Raw genomic sequence first — 6,542 nt, forward strand, 5'->3', positions numbered from 1 at the left:
CCCACCGGCCCCCCCGTCGCCGCCACGTGACCAGACGTAATTTTTGACGACAAGCCAACATAATATCTTAATATTTCAATGGACATGACTCATCCCTCATGTGAAATGCAACCACTAAAGTTAGTGCCTATATTTACTATTTAATCTAATATTTTTTCAAAAATGATAAAATCGCGTTACAGCTTTTTACCCACTTCTTCTCTTCTTTTTAATTACGAAGTGCAAGTTAGTCCCTGTATTTACTTTAATCTAATTTTTTTTTTAGAAATAGGAAACCCCATGATTTACCCTCTTCTTCTTCTTTTCTCCTTTTTAATGATTTGCAATCACTCGAGTTAGTCCCTGTATGTAATCTAATCTAATCTGAGATTTTTTTTTGAAATAATAAAATCCAACATTTACCAGTTTCTACTTTTTCTCTTCTTTTTAAAAATGAATTGCAAACCACTAAAGTTAGTTTCTATTTACTATTTAATCTAATATTTTATCCAAAATTATAAAATTGTATGACAGGTATTTACCCACATCTTTTCTCCTTTTAATGGCAATTTGCAACCACTCAGGTTAGTCCCTGTATTTAATCTAATCTAATTATTTTTTTTTAGAAATAATAAAACCCCAATATTTAGCCGTTTCTTTTTTTCTGTCCTTTTTAAAAGTGAATTGCAACCACTAAAGTTAGTCCCTATATTTACCATTTACTCTCATATTTTTTCAAAATAATTCTCATGACAGGTTACCTACTTCTTCTCTCCTTTTTAATGGTGAATTGCAACCACTGGAGTTAATCCCTGTATCTAATCTAATCTAATCCATCCATTTTCTATGCCACTCATCCTAATTAGGGTATATTAGCGTATGCTGGAGCCTATCCCAGCTGACTTTGGGCGAGAGGCGGGGTACACCCTGAACCGGTCACCAGCCAATCGAAGGACATAGACCATTCAAACTCACATTCATACCTATGGACTATTTAGGGTCGCCAATTAACCTAACATGCATGTTTTTGGAAACTGGGAGGAAGCCGGATTACCCGGAGAAAACCCACGCACGCACGGGGAGGACATGCAAACTCCACACAGAGAGTCAGGGTTTCAGTGTTGTTGTTCTGGCTCGAGCCGCTGTTGTGTAACACACACACATGACGATAATGACGGAGGTCAAAGTTAATCATCACTAAATTGTTGTTCAACAGCGACACAAACAACATATGAAGACGTGTGAAGTGTTAAAGTGTCACCACGCAGGAAACAAACATCCCGTTTCACCTGATGAGCAACAAGCCTGTTGACGGAAAGTGGTTCTTCACAGACAATCATTAAACCTGACAGACAATGAAACATCCACATAAACACATATATTGCCATACTGTATGGGAATAAGCTATATTAGTAGACATTACACTAATTAGCTTTGTCAGAGATAACAGGAAGCTAAAAGGTTTTGTTCAGCTAGCTTAGTATAGATTGACCGACATTGGATGTTTTTAGCACCTTTAATGTACAAAATGTATCAAAATGCCCCCTCCCACATCCTTCAATTATTAAATGGTGGAAAAAGTGTGCAAACCCTGCTTATTTATATGCACTGTAAATATCTACCTTCAGTGTGATGCGACGTCTTCGCGCTGTGCTCCCAGATAATGATGTGACCCAGTCTGCCACCTGGTGGAGGCAGGCTGTTATTACAGCCGCTGTGATGGCCGCTTGAGAAAAGCAAGCCATATATTCTTTTACATAAAGGGCGTCCAAACTTTTCCCATTGAGGGCCGCAAAGAGAAAAATGAAAAGATGCGGAATTATTAAATTAAGTCAAAACAAAAAAAACATTGAGTATAAATATATACATAGGTGCATGAATAAAAATTGAATTGCATAATTCATAAGTAATTTCGATACATACATTGCTCAAATAGATGAATTAATAAATTAGATGTTGAATTCATTGTTGAATTTATTGTTGAACGCCATCCAATAACTTTAATACGGGGGTGTCCAAACGTTTTCCAGTGAGGGCCACTCAGTGAAAAATGAAAGGATGCAACTTTGCCACTTATTTTGTGGCATTTTTTGTAAAACAACACATGAAGATATGAGAAAAAGTTAAATATATATTTCAAGAAAAAAACTGCATCTCAGCTTTGCCATATAAGTAAAAAAGCCTATTATTAGTATCTCTGCTCTTTTCCCCCATTTTTGCCATTGTTTTTGTTAATGTTGCAGATATTTTAACTTTCTTATTAAATGATTTTTGTAAACTTTCTTCTACTAATATTCTGGCTTTATTCCCATAATTATTATTCCCATATTTTGACTTTAGTCCCATAATTATTATAACTTCTTCCCCCAACCTAATTTTCCAAGAATTCCAACTTTATTTTTCTTTTTCCCGTGATATTACAGCTTAAAGATAAAATAACAGTTTTTTTCTTTCATATTTCAACTCTCTGCTACTAACATTTTCCCCATATAGCTAACGACTTTATTGTCGTAAAATTTTGACTTTTTTTCGGTTGTTGTTCATTTTCTTACATTTTTCAACTATTTCAACTTTCTTTTTGTAATTTACTCCCCCATATTATGGCTTTATTGTCTTATCATTTTTTCGTAACCTAATTTTCCAAAAATTACATTAAATTATATTATTTCTAATATTACAACTTTTTAAAAAACAAACATCTTTTTTCTTTCTATACTTAAACTTCATGCTACAAAAATGACATTATTTTCCCCCATTGCAGTATATTCGGACGTTATTCTTGTAAAATTACAACTTTTTCTTGTTAAATTACAGCTTTTTTATGTTAATATTGTGACTTTATTCCCATAACATTATAACGTTTTCCCCCCACCTAATTTTCAAAGAATGACAACTTTATTTTGTTTTGTTTGTTTCTCAAAATTTTAAAAAATTTAAAAATAACATTTTTTTCTGTAATATTTCAACTCCATGCCACTAAAATAACATTCTTTTTCCTCATAATATGACGACTTCATTCTCGTAAAATGCGACTTTTTTCTCATTAGAATACTTTTTTCTCTTAATATTTTGATGTTATTCTTGTAAAATGACATATCTTTCCATTTTTGCTGAGGTTTTTTTCTAGTTTTCTAGTTAAAAATATATTTTTAGAATGTACGGCTGGCCAATACAAAAAACAGTGGCCCCCAGGTTGCACTTTGGACGCCCGTGCTTTAATACCGCAAAAACTAAAATAGCACAAACCAGCACAAAGGCGCAGAGTTCCATCTAGCATTCAGTTTGTCGAGTACCCACACACGACAGGCACACCTTTTGTATAAAAATGTCTTTATTTTCATTATTCCAAAGGCTAATTGAAATGATTCATACCATCTTAGGAAACAACATCTTTAGAAGAAACAATAGCAAACAACATGCAGAGCAGACAATATACTGTCAATGTACACATGAACTCATGAATGCATGATTTCACTGCAGTGTGTGTGGGATGCTTCCGTGGAGGAGGACGTTCTTCTGCAGGGATCCATGATTGTGTCTTTGGGAATGTTTCAAGTCAGCAAAAAGACAAGATTGTGCTCAACTTCTTTCCAACACAGGAAGTTAGCAGGAAAAAGTTAGAAGTCGTCTCTCCAGAAGCTCAGCCTGACCAGGAAGTATCAGAAGACGCTCAGCGGAACGTCTGCATGACACATCAAACCGCTCCGATAATACATTCCATGCCACTGGGAAATTGGAAGTATCAGAGGTCTGACTTGGGAAAACACACCAAGTCTGTGTTAACTGAAGAATGAGTTGATTACACTCCAAATTAGAGTTGATTATTAGTCATCAGCGGCGTGCTTTTGCTTATGTTGGAACACTTGGACCCCAACCTAGTAAGATCGGAGTGGCATATTTCCAATTTCCCCCCAGTCTTGAATGCAGCATCAAAGTTCATTTGTAATACAGTGGTACCTCGGAGTCTTTTGGTGACTCTGTGAAGAACATGGTTCTTGTAGAGTTGGGACACTACAGACAGGGAATCCGTTCATCATCTTTATTTTGTGTGTGTATGGTTTATTTGTTCATAGAACACACACACGCAGAACGATGAACAACTCTGTCTCTGTCTCTTATAAAGCACTGTGCGCCCTGCGCTGATGAGGCGTTCAAGCGCACTGTGTATTTCTTGTTCATTTATTCATCTCATTTGTCATTTATAAAGATTTCACATTGTTTTTTCCATGTAAAACTATAATTATTTTATCTATAAAATGTGTTTTGCGTTCAAATTTTTGGGTGTCTGGAGCGGATTCATGGGATTTACATTTTTTCTTATGGGACAAATTCATTCGGTTTCAGTTTTCCATGGAAGAAAACCGAGGTAGCACTGTATTGGTGACACAACTTGGGAAAGTGGAAATTAATAACACAAAAAAGTCAGAAGGAACTGACGTATGAGTTGATTCCACTTGATACTAGATTAGATTGTTAGTCATCAACTGTGTTTCCCAGCAGTCTTGAACGTCGCATCAACGTTCACTGGTAATAGTGAGGACACAACTTGACAAAATGATGATCAGGGACCAGAGTCTGGTCCCTAACGTGTCACCAGACACAACATGTCAAAGTGTCCACAGAAGGCACACGCGTGTAGACGCCACCATTAGCGTGCAAACTGGACTTGTGTGTTCCGTGCCGTCACGGGGCGGTCACCCCGCGGCGCTCTAACAAGGACACTTGTTAGCCTCTTAGCATGCGGTCACACTCGGGACAATGGCTTTGCAACCATGGATGGAATGACAAGATCAAAAAACAACAACAACATCTCAAACTAGGCTAGGCTAGAATGTCACGACTATCAAGGCAAACAGTGGGTGTATTGCAACGATCTAAAAGATAAAACATCATCATCTCTCAGTCTCTTCCTCATCATCCAATCCCCTCTGAGACGGCGAGGGAGGCGTGTCCTGGAAGGACTGACAGCCCAAATGAGCCGCTCGCGTCTCAGGCGCAGGCAGGCACACAAACAACAATGCAAAAATGACAGACAACAGCGCTACGTTGCCACGGAGTCAATGGCCACGGAGGACTGCTGAGACAGTTGGAGCTCAGTGATTGGCCAGCAGGCATCTCCAGGAAACAGGAAGTGCTCGCTCAGACAGGAAGGGCGGGGGTGGGGCGGTTGGGGGGTTGGGGGGGGTGCAAATTTAGAGGCAGACCAGATGTGTGTGTGTGTGTGTGTTTAGTCTTTTCATAGTCTGTTTAGTTTTAGTCTAGACAGCAGCTGCTCTTTCCCTGGACACACACAAACACACACACACACACACCTCATAGATCTTCTTCAAGAGCTCTCCGACCCCCCACCGCCACCACCACTGCCACCACACCTCTGGTCTGTATTTTAAGCATCAGCCAGCGCAGGCAACCCGACTATCGTCGACGTCCTGTCAGCACCACGTGGACCCTGATCAGAACCCGTCCAGTCTTGTCATACCCGCCGCAAACCCTCCCACCCGTTTGGGACTGCAAACCGCCCACAACGTACGCAAGCTCAAACCGAAGAAAGGCCTCGAGTCGCGACACGGGAGGAACATTCTTGAAACGACAACACGTTTCTTTCGTCAAGCGCGCTCCGTCCCCGGTGGAGGGTGCTGTTGCATAAAGACTGGACACTAGAGGGCGCTGGATTTGTTAGGGCCTGCTGTGGTGCTGTCTCCTCGCTCGACTGTGGCACTTTTTCGAGCGGCGGCGCTTGCAGGTGAGCTGCCGCTGACACTCGTGTCACTTGTCAACACTTCTCTGTGTCCTCTGTGCGACAAAGTCACCCGGCGCCACCGCAAACACACACAAAGTTAATGATGAGCAGAGTTTACCACCCGAAATTCCAAACCCTAACCCCTTCCTTGATCCTAACCGCATCCCAAACCCAATCCTAACCCAATTACTAACCCTAACCTAAAAACCCCATCCCTTACCCTAACCGCCCCTCCATCCTCCCAACCCTGTCCCAAACCCTAACCCCATCCCGAACCCAATCTATAACCATGACCCCATCACTAACCCCGTCCCCATCAAAAACCCAATCCCCATCAAAAACCCCATCAAAAACCCAATCTATAACCCCATCCTCAACCCCATCCATAACTCCAACCCCATTCCTAACCCCAAAACCATCCCTAACCCAACCCCATCCTCAACCCTAACCCCAAACCCATCCCCATCCATAACTCCAACCCCACCCCATCCCCATCCATAACCCCAACCATAACTCCAACCCCATTCCCAACCCCAAACCCATCCTTAACCCCAACCCCATCCTCAACCCCCTAACTCTAACCCCAGCCCTACCCTGATTCCCCCGCCATTGACTCTTTGTGTGCGTTCAAGGTGAAAAAGGCGTAGCAAGTTGTACAATTCAGTACGTAAATGAAGTCATTAGTCGACGCTGGCTAGCTTCAGATTGTTTTTTTCGGTCCTGATGCAGTAAAGTGCTCAGAGGCGCCCACCCGAGAGAAACCTGACCTGACTGAGTTAACGCTATGTGTGTGTGTCAATGTGTGTGTGTGTGTGTGTGTGTG

The sequence above is a fragment of the Dunckerocampus dactyliophorus genome, chromosome 8 (assembly GCF_027744805.1).
Source record: "Dunckerocampus dactyliophorus isolate RoL2022-P2 chromosome 8, RoL_Ddac_1.1, whole genome shotgun sequence".
In the NCBI taxonomy this organism is placed as follows: Eukaryota; Metazoa; Chordata; class Actinopteri; order Syngnathiformes; family Syngnathidae; genus Dunckerocampus; species Dunckerocampus dactyliophorus.